This window comes from Xenopus tropicalis, chromosome 6 (assembly GCF_000004195.4).
Source record: "Xenopus tropicalis strain Nigerian chromosome 6, UCB_Xtro_10.0, whole genome shotgun sequence".
Taxonomy (NCBI): Eukaryota; Metazoa; Chordata; class Amphibia; order Anura; family Pipidae; genus Xenopus; species Xenopus tropicalis.
Window position 1 is genome coordinate 123,803,005 of NC_030682.2, and position 15,919 is coordinate 123,818,923.

At 41.7% G+C, this 15,919-nt stretch overlaps 1 protein-coding gene across 6 annotated transcripts in view; it reads right to left on the bottom strand.

Moving 5' to 3' along the window:
- Positions 1–15,919, bottom strand: part of pag1 (phosphoprotein membrane anchor with glycosphingolipid microdomains 1) — an 80,919-nt gene that overhangs the window by 19,558 nt on the left and 45,442 nt on the right. For 3 of the 6 annotated variants that reach the window (XM_004915161.4, XM_004915162.4, XM_031903514.1), the window contains one exon: positions 6,853–6,995. The exons of 2 other annotated variants lie outside the window; for them this stretch is intronic. The gene's annotated coding sequence lies outside the window, so the exon portion shown is untranslated. Of the gene's footprint in view, positions 1–4,481; positions 4,640–6,852; positions 6,996–15,919 lie in introns of all 6 variants that reach the window. One more of the 6 variants, XM_004915163.4, reaches the window with a different exon arrangement.

Here is a 15,919-nt window from a genome sequence, read left to right on the forward strand (position 1 = left end):
GTAACCTTTATTGGATTAAATTTGTATTATATAGTGCGTAATGTACCCCCCTATTGTAAAATATAAGGATATTATTAGTCATCAGGGAGTTCCATGACCCTATAATATTATACAGGTCATGGAACTCTGAGGTGACTTCTAATATCCTTATATTTTACAACATGGGGGGGGGGGGGGGGGGGGGTTAAAATATTCACTATATAATACAAATGTTACCCTACAAAGGGTATATAAATGATGAATTTCCTAAAGCCCTACCCTAGATCATCTTTTCCTTCAAGCATTCTGTAAAATGTGGTATTGCCCTCCCCCATTGTGGGAGAGTGGCAGTTCTTTTGATGTAGTCTATACAAGCAAGCCCGGAGCCCATCCTTAATCCAATCTTCTTGTGCCCATGGTATGCTGATCCACTATGATAACTGGGCTGGCACAGTCACTTTCTAATAGGAAGCCAAGGAAAACAGCGTGGCACTGAATAAAAAACAATTGCCGTGAAGCTGAAATTTGAAACATCAATCTGGTTATGTTGGAAGATTTATTTAGGTGTCAGTGTGGCGGGGGCAGGCGGATGAGGTTTCTGCTCGGGTGCATTTATTACATTCGTGCAAGCAGTCAGGGTGCAGATACAGAAAGGACTAACTTAATATGCCTGCTCAGTACACCAGCTTATAGTTTAGCCAAGAGAAAAACCTTTTAGCTTCTATATATTAATTCAATTGTGGCAGTGATGAAATTTCCCGTGGGAAGGAGGCCGACAGTGCACTGTAACTCTTATTTCACTCATCTGCCTTCCCCCCACTGAATATTAATGGCAATATATCAACAGGAAATTAGAAAACTATTCACTTGTTATAGAGCCAATAGATGAGTGAATTACCCGTCTGCCCAAGATAACCAAGGAACCAGCAATATGGGCACGGCTGGGGCCCACCAAGCAAAGTAACAGCGCTAACTTCACTGGCACTTGGAAAACTCTACAAGTTTCACTTGCGCAACAAAAAATGCAAATACTGTATTTCAAAAACCACAAAGATGCTGCTCTTTACATTACAAATGTGTTAATATTAAGGGGAACTACTCCTTTAGCCACCCTCCCCTTCCATATCTAAACTAAATCACATGGAATGGGGTTCTTTTAATAACCAACTTGGCTCTTCCCTTTACTCTAGCACACTTGGCCCCAACCTCTATTTAACATTGGGAATGAGGCTAAACAATTACCGTATTTTTCGCCCTATAAGACGCTCCGGAATATAAGACGCACCCAATTTTAAAGGAGGAAAATCTAGAAAAATCTGCCAGTAGCACATCTGTCACTGTCCCGCCGCACACAGCCTGCCCAGCCCGGCATTGCCATTCCCAGCTACCCGTACATGTTGCAGCCGGAACCCGCCCCCACACACTATGGTCCAAAGGCGCACATCTCCCTGTCACCTGAGCACTGACATGACGGCACGGTGTCACACTGAGGGATACTTTCTGCATGTGAGAAGAGACGCCCGGCCCTCCCCCCACGGAATCTAAATGTACATGTAGTGCCTTATTGCCTCCTCCCCAGAAACACCTGCCCGGGCTGTGCGTCCCAGCGCTGTCACAGCAATAACACAAACTGTCTGAGCGTTTCGTTCCACTTGTGTTCCACTCATGTTCCTCTGTGCACCCACACTCACCTCATACTCGAGCACGGCCCGCCTGCTCCATCATTTCTATTTACTACTCCCCACCCTACCCTACTAGCACCCAAGAGGTCCCCCAGTATGGGTAAGCAATGCGAATTTAAAAAATACGAAACCCCGCAACTTGCCATAGCGACGCTCGGTGTGACGTTCTGCGTTGTCAGACGTCCGGGGGGGGGGCTGTCCCACAGTACTGCCGGGGGTTGCCCCATTCACTGAGGTGCCTGCTGATCCCATAGCCGCTCAGGCTGCTGAATGCTGTGCCTATTCCATGGCTGCAGAGCCGGCCTGAGACACTGAGGTGACACTCTCTGGGGCCAACTGGCGCCTGTACTCGAGCATGCTGGGAAACCTGAGTGGGGCTCAGGCGTATTCGTCGTATAAGACGCACCAACTTTTCCCCCCCAGTTTTGGGGAAGAAAAAGTGCGTCTTATACGGCGAAAAATACGGTAAAAATAATTTCTCTGACAAGTTAATCCTGGGTAATGCAGAGTTGCTGGATATGGCTTTTTATAACATAAACATATATATATATATTATATATATATATATATATATATATATATAGCAAATCAAAGTACAGCTAGAAACTATCTGACAGAGACTAGCACAGTACACAGTGAGGCCATGCAGCCATTCATGGAAACATTCTCCCACTACCTAGACAGACTGCAGATCAGGCTGAATGGCCCATCTGAGCTGTGAGCACCACTGTAGGCCTGTGCCATAGGTCATACACTGGCACCTGAAGGGTAGAAAAGCAGCTTCATTCATATCTACGTACCAGCCTGCAACTCCTCTGAATGCTCAGTGACTTTCATTCTACACAAACACTAATGCTCGTACTTGTTTTAAAAACATTAACTATAGGGATTCCACTGGGGCAGGGAAAATATAAATATACAGTGATGGCAGGCAAAAGCTAAATGCACAGGGGTATGAACCCATAAATACGCTCACAAAGTGATAAAAGGCCATAGGCATGGGTACTTAGCAGGGCAGGAGAGCCATTACTGTCACCAAAGTAACAAAAACCATTTTAAAAAAATCCCCTGACATCCTAATGTTTAATGAGTGCAACACCCATTGGGCCCTTATGACTGCGAGTTCAGTGTTGTGGCCTAGAGAAGTCTTACTTGTCATTGGCGCTCCTCTTGTGACAGTACAGGATGGTGAAAGGAGATTACATGCCCATAAAATAGTTTTAGACCCTCAAAAGGATTGTATTACTTGGGGTCCTTGGCAGATGCTGGGCTGCAGCATTAATACTGGATGGATGGCCAATATATGTTTGCTTGAATCAAACATATATTGGCCAGAGAGATCAGAAATGATGAGAGATCAGTTAGGGAGGCTGTACTGTACTGTACGTGGCTGCTACCTTTACATGCCTGGCAGGCTCACCTTATGGCATACAAATAATTACATATTACATATAACCCACATATTAATTGGTATAAAAATATTTCTGAGCCAAGAAATTGCAATTAGAGAACTGATTGCAGTTCAGTAAAGCAGTGAGATTGCTAAAATAGCAGTATTGACAGCGTAGAGAATAAACAAAAGGTGTAGTCTATTCTGTGTAGTGCTCTGCTAACCTTCAACAAACTGCTGGAATTTGTCACCCTCACAGACTGACTCTGCACCCACAATAAATAAACATGGCATTGCCAAGCTCGGTGTGTATGTAACCTTTCAGCATAGGCCAGCTAGTGACCTGATATCCCAGCTGTCATTTAGCAAATAACTGTCAGCTATAGGATCAATGAAAGTGTCATAAGCATTCTCATCATGCCTTCCAGTTTTTGTCTGATGACTACAGCAGGTTCTGCATAGAGAGGCTATCATATGCTGAATTAGCTGGGTGCTGATAATGTGGCTTTTGCACGATGCAGTCTGTGGTGGGAAATGAAACTCGCTGCCTGCTACTTCCTTTTGTTTGCTATGAACTTAGCAGGCTGGGTGCAGCTCATTTCCCTCTGCCACTTGGGCCTCATAAACAGCTTCTAAAACAACTTACTGCATGTTCTACTTCACTTCTACCCCAAATCTACCCTAATATAACTCTAATATAGTAGAGCAATTTCATCTTCATAAACTACAATTCCCAAAATGCTTTGAGCAGCAGCACATAAATGCTTTAGTGCTGAGGATCTGACATGCAAGATATGCACGAGCATCCCGAGAGGGGGGACATAATAACACGGGCAAAGTCTAGTAGCCTATAGTAAACAATTAACAATTAGTATTTACTGCAGTGTTTGGAACTTACATTCCCCCGTAAGCAGGAGATTTCATATAAAAAAGGTTTAGATAATTTTACCTACCAGAACCTTATCTTATACAACAAGACTCGGAGATAAGGTTGTTTAGCAGAAACGGCTGCTTTATTGTAAGTCAAAAATACAGAGTCTTAGGAAGAGATCAGCCACACAGAATAAAGGTGGTCATACACAGTCCCTGATTCGGCTGCTTATCGGCCCGTGTATGGGCACCAACAACTGCCTGCCCGAACGACATCTGGCCTGAAATCGGCAGATATAGATTGGGCAGGTTAAAAAATTTAGTTGGATCGGGGACCACATCGGTCCCCAAACTGACTGTTCCCAATACCGTTGTTTTAAATTCGATAGTTTGGCCCCAGGGCAAAACGACCGAATTAGCCTAAATTCACCCGATATCGCCCACCCATAGGTGGGGATATCGGGAGAAGATCCCCTCCTTTGGCGTATGACCACCTTTACATGGGATGGGATGTTACAGCTGAAGTAAGGCGACAGCCAAGTTGCATTACAGTACAATACCATTGAGTTGAGTTGTGGGAAGGACATTACTGTTACTCCCCATGGTGCAAAAAGGTTTCTGTTCCAGCTGGGGGTCATGAGCTGGGGAAGCCACTGAATTCTTTCTTCACAAAACCATTCTCAGTGATTCAAGGCAAACTCAGTTTCCCAGCAGTAACCTGCAAAAACCCAGCCACACAAACACTTCCTTATTATTTCTTACATGTTTCATAATAATTTACTTTAAAACAGGACAGTCCAAGCTGAATGTTTTAGGGGCAATTTAAAACTGTATGAGGCCCAGTTTCACTCAAACCTCACTCAAAGCACAGCGGGGCCAGCAAAAATCCTTGGTCCTGAACAACCAACACATGATCATGACTGGAGATTTTTTAGTATTTGCAGTATTGGTGTCTAATCTGTGGGATTTACGGTGGTTTGACCAGATTTAGGCTTTAAGCCTCTGTACCCAATGGCTTTATGAAGAGATTTTATTCTACTTGGTACCAACAGGAGCAGACATTAGTGCAAAATGCACAAAAGGAATGCCCAGGGATACAGAGCTTTAGGGCAAAATTTACAAGCAAATTATTCTGCACTTCATTTACCCTATCAAGCTGGCATTGGTCTAAATAGCTAACAAAAAATGGCTATAAATAATACGAACAAAAAATAAAAATGCAGCCTCGGGATGAATCTGCTTTCTGACTGCCGGCATGGCCAACACTAGCAGATACAGTCCTATAATCTACATTTCTGGTTACAGAGAAGCAGAACAGATTTAAACCCCCTCCCCCAATATAAATCCCTGCATGATACAAAAAAAGGTTCACTCCAAGATAAATAACTGCATTAAAATGCACAATTATAATCTTTCATAGCAAGCAGTGGGTGTCCAGCCTTATTTTGACAAAATTAGGACATCACTGTGTACAACACTGTCTATATGAGTCTATAAATTAGGTAGTTCACCTTTAACGTATTTTTTTTAAAAAAAAAACATGTTATAGAATGTCCTATTCATAGCAACCTTTAATTTTTTTAAAAATATGTTTAAATGATTTTCCTTCCAGTTCTGTCTCTTTCCAGCTTCAATGTGGGGTCAGATATAGATATAGGAAGAGAGAGAGAGTGCAATATAAATATAGAGAACAGAGAATCCCTTATAGCAGCACAGACGCAGGAACACGCCATGTGTTTCACCGTAGTAAAATTGTTGTTTGTAAATTAGCCATCAAACAAGCGCCTCCCTACATGTGCCAATAGTAACATGCTCTATAAACCAGCATCGGATTTAGGGTAGGACAGAAAGGGCATTTCCCCATAAGAACCCAGTAGAAGAAATAAGAAAGGAACTACATTATAACAGGCAGTTATCACTTACAGTACTGGAACTTTAGCATCCCAGGGACAGCCAAGAGCTGTGTGGGAGATTCTGAAAGTTCCACATGTATGTATATCCCCTGATTTTGGTAAGCAAACACCTCCCCCTAAAAAAAGGCCCTGCCTTACAGTGTAGGAAGGACAGGTCCATTTCTGACTGGATCAAACCCCCAACTAAACTTCTGCTAAGACCTAACAGGGAATTTACGACCCTAAGTGCAATTATGAGTGCAATTTCCATGTTTTTCTCACCCACAATGGCAAACTTGGGCTTGGGAAGTGCATAATATGAGAGCACATGGTGCCTATAGAATATACGATGCCCGACACACCCCTAATAAATTATTTTGCTGAACCATTGAAAAGCAATTTAAATCCCAAATCTTGTTAAACAAGATCTTCCACTTTCTATAGATAATTATATAACAAGCTATTTCATTTGAATTAGGTGTCCTTATAAATGAACCAGAGCAGAAAAACTAAATGCTTCAGAGAACTCTCTATCCCCCCCCCCCCCCCCCCTCCCTGAATAAGGAGCCACTAACACTGGCACAGCATCTATTCTTATCACTGCCAGCGCACCATCTGCTCTTCCCAAAGGCAGCTCATTACTCGGCTCTGCTGCACTCTTTAGCCTTTGTTTAAGGTAACTTTTAGTAACTTCGGCTGCAGTTCATGCACACTTAATCAAGCCAGTGTTACACACACACTCAGGCATCTGCGCACTAATAAAGCACTTTCATTACAGAAGGCTCTGCAAACTCACCCTAGTCCTATTCTTGCACCCCAATGTGTGTGATTTACAGTATATCTGCAGCCAGATCCAAAGCTACAAATCACATGCGGTGCATAAGTTGCACATTGCAGCCTGGGGCCATGCAGCGCTGGAGTGAGGACCTTACCATCATGCTTTGCACTATCACACTCAGCACTATCACTCTCGGCACTAACATACACATGGACGGTGCAGAGCGAGTTCACAAGTAGGAATCAAAAAGGCAATATTTACCTAAACGCATGCAGCCTCCTCCCAGAGAATGAGCACGGCTATCCAGAGAGCCTTTAGAAATTGCTGCTTTTACGGTGCCTCCCAGCTAATCCTCCATCAGATTGGAATTTAAAGATTGCTGTGCGCTCGGTCAGAGAGGGAATCTGCATGCAAAGCACAGAGCACTTCCTTATTAGGCTGCCAGCCTGTTTCACTCAACAATGCTGCCTCTGTCAGCTCACAGCTACAATCAGCCTGTCCCCTGTACAGAGCCATGCTTCACTCCCTTAACCCACTCGCTGCCACATACTCAAGGGTTAAAGCAAACTCCTTTATCAAAGGTATTTCCACCCAAAAACTGAATGAAAGAGTGTAATAATAAGCAACTTTCAAATATAATTTCATTATGTACACATTTTTATTGGCCTTGAAGCTATTTGGAAATGTTATCTCTGCACTGCTGACTGTGACTCCTGAAACAGTGTAGCAAAAGCCAGCTGATTAACAGACCCAAAGAAGAATGGACTTCTACTACGGTTTTTCAGAACCAAAGAACAGAAAGGGATAAACAAAATACTGCAATTACATTAACATACACACATATATCTAGAAACTTTTAGATTGTAAGCTCTTTTGGACAGGGCTGTATATGTATATACCCATTTACTATACAGTACTGCAAAATGCACTTTAGAATTGTGTTAAATGATAAATTTATATATTTATCCGTATTTATATGTATATAATACATATTATAGCCATTAACATCCTGTAAACTTTATCCTTATAAATTTTGCTTAATGTCATAATCAGTTATAACTGGCATAGTCCAGCTGTAATACAGGTCATAGAACTCCTTGGTGACTTCTAATGTCCTCATATTAAAAGGGCATGCATTATCGTCTCTAATGTACTAGTTTCAGTGAGTCATGAGATAGAAAATACACTAAGCTTTTAGGCCTTATGTGGTCATGAAACTCAATGACTTATATTTTACAACAGGGGGTACATTATTCACTACACATACATACATACACATTGTGGGACTGTACCAATGTTACAAAGGATGTGAATTTCTCTGTAGGATTCGGATTTACACGACCTCAAATTAGGTGTAGAAACATCACCGGCATGCACTCAACGGACTCCAGGACAGCGCTTGTAAAACTTCAAAAAGTTTTCTTTTTCTTCTTTTTTGAACCGCTGTCCTGGAGTCCATTGAGTGCATGCCGGTGATGTTTCTACACCTGATTTGAGGTTGTGTTTTCCCTTGCTGCGGGTCTGGGGCATCGCACCCGGGCCACTGAGAGGAAGTGGTGAGTGTATATCTAACTGTTCACAACTATACGTAGTATATTAACTGCACTTATATGAAGACTGAATACCTACAGAGCGAGAGGTTCGGGGCATAAGCACCCGGACCTGTAGTCTAATTTGGTGAGCGTTTGGCTTGTTATAAAAAAACCATTAAATTTAAGCTTAAGTTTATAGTTCACCACTACATAAGTGTATAAGTGAATAGGAACGACTGGGAGCCTCCAGACAAACAGAAGGATTCAGATTTAGCCAAATCCATGTGCCAGGCCAAACCGAATCTGAATCTTAAAATTAGGGATGCACCGAATCGCGGATTCGGGTCGAAACCAGCCTTTTTTTGATGGATTCAGTTTCGGCCGAACCGAATCCTAATTAGCATAAATCAGCATATGCTAATTAGCATTCAGAAAGGGTTAACATTTAGGGGGAATTTTAACCCTTCCCAATCCTAATTAGCATATGCTAATTAGGATTCCGTTCGGGAATCGGCAGAATCCATCAGGATGGGTTCGGGGGTTCGGCAGAACCCAAAAAAGTGGGTTCGGTGCATCCCTACTTAAAATCACGTTACTTTTGGTCACGTTAACACCTCTGTAATCTAATTTGCATATGCAAATTAGGATTCTGTTCGGTATTCGACCAAACCTTTACAAAGGATTCGGGGTTTGGCCGAACCCAAAAATAGTAAATTCGGTGCATCCCTAATTAAAATAGACTATGGGAGATGGCCTTCCTGTAATTTTAAAGTTACTGGATAATAGGTTTCCATAGCCATATGGGCAAAAGACAGATAGTTGCCCCTCGTATCCTTTCCCTTCCCTTTTATATGCACTGAAAATGTGGCCCATCACATCCAGCTATTTTAACCTCCCCCCCTACACACACTGATTGCTAAAGCAGCTGGGAAACGGGAGCGAATGGGAGCTATGGATAGGAGCTTCCTGTCTCAAATTATTATCTGGCCTATTACTTAAAAGAAATTTCTTGCCAAGAGTCAGGATATGAGAGGCAGAAGGAAAATAAATTGTTGAGAAAACAAAATAATTCAGTCTGAAGGATGGCAACTGCACTGCCGCAGGGGCAGGAGCATCAGAGGGATGCGCAGAGTCTTTCATCCTTCCTTATGTGCTGCAAAGGATTATTCATGGGAGTAAACAGACATCACTTAGTCTGGGGGGAAAAAAAATCAATAATTTCTTTTGTGTAGATATCTAGGAAATGACTTCCTTGAATGTTTCATCCTGTATATTAAGTACAGGGGGACGTTCTTTTCAGTTAGGCTGTTAGAATATTCACCCAAAGGAAAACTCATTTATGGATCACCAACCCGGCCATCATTTTATGTGCTGAAGTTTGCCAATAATACTACCCGATTGCGCTGATTTTACGGTCTATAAAAGCCTTTTTATAGATTTCATGGCCCAACTCAGGCCACAATTTCATAAACCACCAAGGTTAAAAACATGTAAAACCATTATTTTAAGGCTGTGATAGCTCCAAGCATACCCAGTGTAGTAAGCAGTCACCCCCCAGTTGTAAATAAATAACATAATAGTAGTACATATGCTCATAAGAAAGGATCTCACCTATAGTGTAGGTTGGCCCAGGTGCTCATGCCCCAGACCTTCAGCCAAAGGGAGCCATCATGGATACGTCTCAAAAATAGAGAAGAGGCAGGCACTCCGGTAAAGTCAAAAGTGAATAGCAATTGTTCATGAAAAATAGGAGTAAAATCCAAAAATGTTTTATTTAACACATGATACAGAGAGCCTTACGCGTTTTGTACCTCCTGGTACTTAATCATAGGCTTAATCATGAGCCTATGATTAAGTACCAGGAGGTACGAAACGCGTAAGGCTCTCTGTATCATGTGTTAAATAAAAAGTTTTTTGATTTTACTCCTATTTCTCATGAACAATTGCTATTCACTTTTGACTTTACCGGAGTGCCTGCCTCTTCTCTATTTTTGAGACCCCCCAGTTGTACCCAATCTGCTCTTCTGCAGTAAACAGGGTTGCCCAGCTTGAAGACTGCCCCCTAAAATTAAGATTTTCTGTATTCTGCACTTCAAAGCAAGATTCCCCAAGTACAAATGAATTATTAGACATTGCTTTATAAAGCTAGTTAGTCACTGGGTCTCTGTTTAAAAGGAAAATTATTGGGGACATCCATGGAAAGCCCTATAGAGGTAAGTTATATTGCTTCTTGGGTTCCCCAGAAGAGCATCTAATGCAGTTAAAGGAGCAAAGTTTGCTACTGATCTAATCACCTATAGCAACCAACCAGCAAAAAACATTTACTGGTCACCTGTTTAACATACAAAATAGGTTGCTATGGGCTCCTGCACCTTAGATAGGAGTCTGATGTCTTGATATTTTCTGGCGCCCAAACAGTAAAACTTATATAGCACAAGCTAATTAATGTGGAGCAGTGACTGAGATCAAAACTCAAAATTTAACCAAGGGTCCCCTCTAATGAGTGCCCTCACCTCTCCCTTACTATTCATACTGATATGCATAGTTGTGCAGCGGGGTTGATGGCCGCCATTGTCTTTAAGAAGGAAAGGTAAAAACTAAGTAAGCTTTATCAGAAAGGTCTATGTAAATACAGCCATAAGCACTCACAGAAACGCTGCACTGACTTCTCTGTCAAAAGAAACAGGATTTGTTGTCTCTTTGTTTTCCTGTGCCAGAGACACGCAGCTCTCTCCTCTCTCCTGCTACCCCCTCCCCTCAAGAATGCTTAGAACTTCCTCCCCTCCTTAGGAATGTGTGATATCAGCCAATCAGCAGGAAGCTCCCTCAGTCTTACAATCTGAGCATGTACACCGGCCTTGGTCTTGGTGCAGGAGCGAGGCATTATGGGAACTTTCTTTACACAGCTCAGCATTTTTTACCGTATGAGGTTTCTGATCAATTGAACGGGAGAAATATGGGGAGACTTAAGGGCACTATTGAGAGAACTGAAGGTATGCCTGCAGCTTGAGATTAACTCTTTATTAGCCTTTCCTTCGCCTTTAAGTGCGCATACTTCTCCCACTTCTGCTGCCACTTAGTCTGCAGCGTTTTCAAGAGCAGTACAGGGGAGCCAGCAATGTAGGGTTTCTTCGCTGCAGTCTGGGAGAGGGGGAATTGAGTTCCATATCAAATGTTCCATTAAATAAAGAGTGAACTAAACTTGACAATAAAAGGAGAACTAAACCCTAAAACTATGGCTTAAAATGCCATATTTTATATACTGGACTTATTCCACCATCTCTATAGAAGCAATGATCTAGGCCTTTACATGTTTCACAGGAGCTCCTCATCTTCGGAAGTGTCTGATACTCAAATGCTCAGTGGGCTCTGTTGAGAAGCCGAGCTTAGGGGTTGTCGCACATTACCAAGCAGAAAATTCTGATGCTAATTGCACTGCTTTCAGATCTACCATGTAATGTGAATCTAAATAAATTCTCCCATAAAATCTGCCATATATTGTGACATTGATATTCTGTATATACAGTATATTGTGAGTCTGTCCCTAAGCTCAGGTAAGTGGCAGCAGCACAGATCTTCCCTGCTAAAGGGCTGTGGGTGCCTTGGGCTGGGACAGAAGCCCAAAACATATGGTACAACATTTCTGCCCTACTTCTTTAGTTAAGCTTTAGTTCTCCTTTAACAACTTACAATGAAATTCCAGACTAAAGGTGGCCATACACTGGAAGATTCGCTCGTTTGGTGGGGTAGCCAAGTGAGTGGATCTTCTCCCAATATTCCCGCCTAAAGGTGGGCAATATCTGCCTAATCAGATAGTTTAGCCCTACAGCCAAACAATCGAAGTATGACGGTGGGCATAGGCATCATCAGATCAGGGCCTGCATCCGCAAGCCGATGCAGTCCCCCATCCAACGGAAAATCAAACTTGCTTGGGTAGGTCCGTCAGGGGTGCCCATACCCGGGCAGATAAGCTTCCAAATTGGTGTGCAGGAACCTAAACAGCAGCTAAAATCTTCCCGTGTATCTATGTATGGCTGCCTTAAGTAGAGAGATACATTAAAGGGCTTCTTTCCATACTAAAAAAAAAGTAGTCCAGGACAGATTTAGGGCAATGTAGGAAGACCCCCATGGCCATGTAATACAGTATTGCATTCTCTAATAATTTCAAAATTTATTCCCCACCATCTTAATTTCATATCAGCTATTGGTCAACTACAAATCCAAGCAACTGCCAGACTTTGACTATAAGGGCAGGGGTACACGGGGAGATTAGTCGCCCCATGACAAATCTTCATTGTCGCGGGCGACTAATCTCCCTGCAATGCCATCCCAACAGCTAGAATGTAAATTGTCGGTGGGATGGCATACGCGTCGCTGCTATGTCCCAGTCGCCCAAACTTGCCTTGAGAGGAAACTTCGAGCAACTGCGGGACATCGCAGCAGCATGTATGCCATCCCACTGGTGATTTACATTATAGCCGGTGGGATGGCATTGCGGGGAGATTAGTCGCCTGTGACAACGAAGATTTGTCATGGGGCAACTAATCTCCCCGTGTACCCGTGCCCTAAGGTATAGTTTAACCACAGTTGGAGGGTCCCACTATGGACTATGGAACTTCTTCCATCCTTCCAAAAGGCCTATAATTCCCAGCATCTGGCCCTGAATAAGTCATTCCTGGGCTAGCATATATGTTTGCAAAGAAGCTCAGTGGTAGTGAAGGAGTCAAATGCGAGGGCTGTCTATTGGCAGTTGAACTTGACTCATGGGAACTGACAGTGCCTGCAGTGCTGGCAAACAGTGTCTCATTCACATGCAGTTCCCAGATGTCTGACAACTTTGTACATCTGAAAACCAAATGGTAACTCTGAATAGATCATAGGATTCCCTTCAGCGCCGGCACAGAAATGACATTACAGCCCCATTCCCAGGAAACAGATTGATTCACAGCCCATAATTATCATATCTTTCAACGTGATGGAAACAACAACAGACACCCTATATATAAATATTCACAATTTACATTAAGAAACAGTGATTTATGCAAAACAATAGCTTAGTGATACAAGGCCATAGCAGAAAGGAATTCATTATATTAAGCACTGCAAGACAAAAAGGGGACTAATGGAGAAAATGAAGTGTTATTTGTGCTTTCTGTTCAGAATAATAAGGGGTATATGCAGTAAAATTGGAAAATATACCCCAGCCCAAATATAGCAACCAGTCACTGAAGGTCTGGCCATTATGGCTCTGCTAGGGTTCTGTCCCTGGGACTCTACTGGGTCGCTCTCCTTGTGGCAACTACGCCACCGGCGTATATGAGATGGTAATTATATTCTTAAATGGTAAATGTTGATCATCTTTACGGATTTTTATAGGGAGCAATGATATAAAGTTGTTCCACTGCAAAATCAAAAGTTATGTTCCCAATAATCCCTACCTTGTGGCAGCAGCATGTGTTCTGTAAAGAGCTTTTCCCATTTACAAGCCTAGATGTTAATTAGGATTTATTTAAGCAATAGGCTGAACACAATGGAAGCATGTCTTTTTTTTAGCCTTAAACAAATCAGAGTATTGAATACAGAACTAAAATCCCTTTCTGTCTGTTTTTTTAAAGTGATACTGACACTAAAAACACCTACTACTAAAGGTATGGAGACCTAAATTATATCTTAGTTCAAGTACAAGGTACAGTTTTTTTTATTATAGAGGAAAAGGAAACAACTTTTAAATTTGAATTATTTGATTAAAATGGAGTCTATAGGAGATGTGCTTCCTGTTATTCCAAGCTTTCTGGATAATGCATTTCCAGATAATGAATCCCATACCTGTATATATAATCCCTGCCTATTGCATATTACTGTCCATCTATTGTTTAATGGTGTAGTTCACCTTTACATTCATTTTTAGTAAGTTATAGGATGGCTATCATGAATAACTTTTCACTTGGTCTTTTTTTTTGGGGGGGGGGGGGGGGGGCAGTTTTTAAATTATATGCTTTTTTCTTCTGCCTCTTTCCAGCTTTTACATGGGTGTCAGTGACTTGAGCAGGAAAAATTGTATGGTTATTGCTACTTTTAAAATGTAAAGGTGAAGTGCCCCTTTAAATCATGCACTGTGTTTCTAACCAGTTCTTTTGCTATGCAGAGGAAGCCTTCATGATGACTTGGAAATTTACCCTGCCACCATCCTTGGACTTCTGTAAAATAAAACACTAAATGACTTTCTTTAACATTTTTAGTCACAGAAAGTCACTTAAACTGTTCATGCCTAGGGGTTAGAAATAGCTGAACAAGATCTGCTTTATATTGGTATTGAGTAATAATGTGGTTTGGTGGTGACACCGCCCTAGCTTCTCTTTCTCTGTTTTCCCACCCTACTCATTCTTTTTTTAGATCCTTCCCCATATTCTTTTTTTGTTTTTTCTAACAAAAAACAAAATAAAACCTTCAAAACAAATGTTTTCCTATTTTACTACATGACCCCTTTTTGCACAATTGTGACATTAGAGGAATGGCTGTAGTATTGTATTATGCCCTCCCCACCTTGGCACAACAATACACAGCTTTACAGGACATGTCTGTATTAGATTTCACACAGAAAGAGATTGATATTGCAATAATATACAAACAGCAAGCATGTACTAGGATTCTATTTCAGCTGCTTCTTAAAGGACTTCTTCCCACTCTAACCACAAAAAATCCCACAGCTCTATTCATTCTTATGAACTCAAATTGAATTTAGTGGGAATAAGATCAACTTTGGGTCTCACAAGTGACCTAACCCCAGCCCCTTGGATCACTTTATATTTAGCTTTAAAACAGAGGCCAGTAAAAAAATACATATAATAATGATCCACAATCTAGGGCCAGCCTCCTGTTCAGCATTCGGCTGGAATATACAGCCAATAAATATACATTTACCACTTTATTTGTACAGGAGTTATAAGCTAAATACAGATGTCTGTGACGGACATAATTATACTCATTGCTGTGAGTATGGGGAAATCTACAAGAAGTCATATCCTGAGATACTCTATTTTCCACCTATTTTAATCAAAATATACTTTTGTATATGTTATTGATTACACTAAAGAGTGCTAACAGTGAAGTTGACAGCTTGTGGACAGTAATAATGTGGTTAAACTCCTTTGTATAATGAACTCTTCTTATGTGTAAACTTGAGGCACAGACTGTAGCTCAGGGAGGGTTTTGTTTAAACAGAGCTCATTATTTTTATTTACACTACTTTATTTAAGTATCCTGATATTTGCCGTGTTTGAGATTTGGGTACCAAAGGAAAGTGCCCTCTGTTCCTGCCCACATGCAGGAACAAATCTGTATATGCTGTAGGTGGGCTGCCCTGCTAAAAGGTATAAATCAAATGCATTTTGCTACCAACCAAAGATGAGTTCACTTGTATTTTTCAAATCCTATAGCACCTTTTTTTTTTTTTTGCATGAATGTAAAGCCAACCGTACATTGGCTGACAACAGACCAATTGGGCAGATAGCATATGATAGGCCATGGTATGGCGCATTTCTGTTGTTCCAATCGTCTACAGCTCCTCCTCAAAGCTTTACCTGCTGATGTACCATGCACTGATAACTATGGTGTGTAGGCAGATGACATTTTCTAACCTGCCTAATCTCAGAACAAACCGATAGTACATGGATATGGGTCAGGAACAGCAGGGAACCATACAGGCACTGACACATACATGGCTTAATTCTGATGACCCTGTTACAGGTTTGTGTTGCGTACATGCATTATTCCGCTGAGGCAGATGAAGGAGTAAC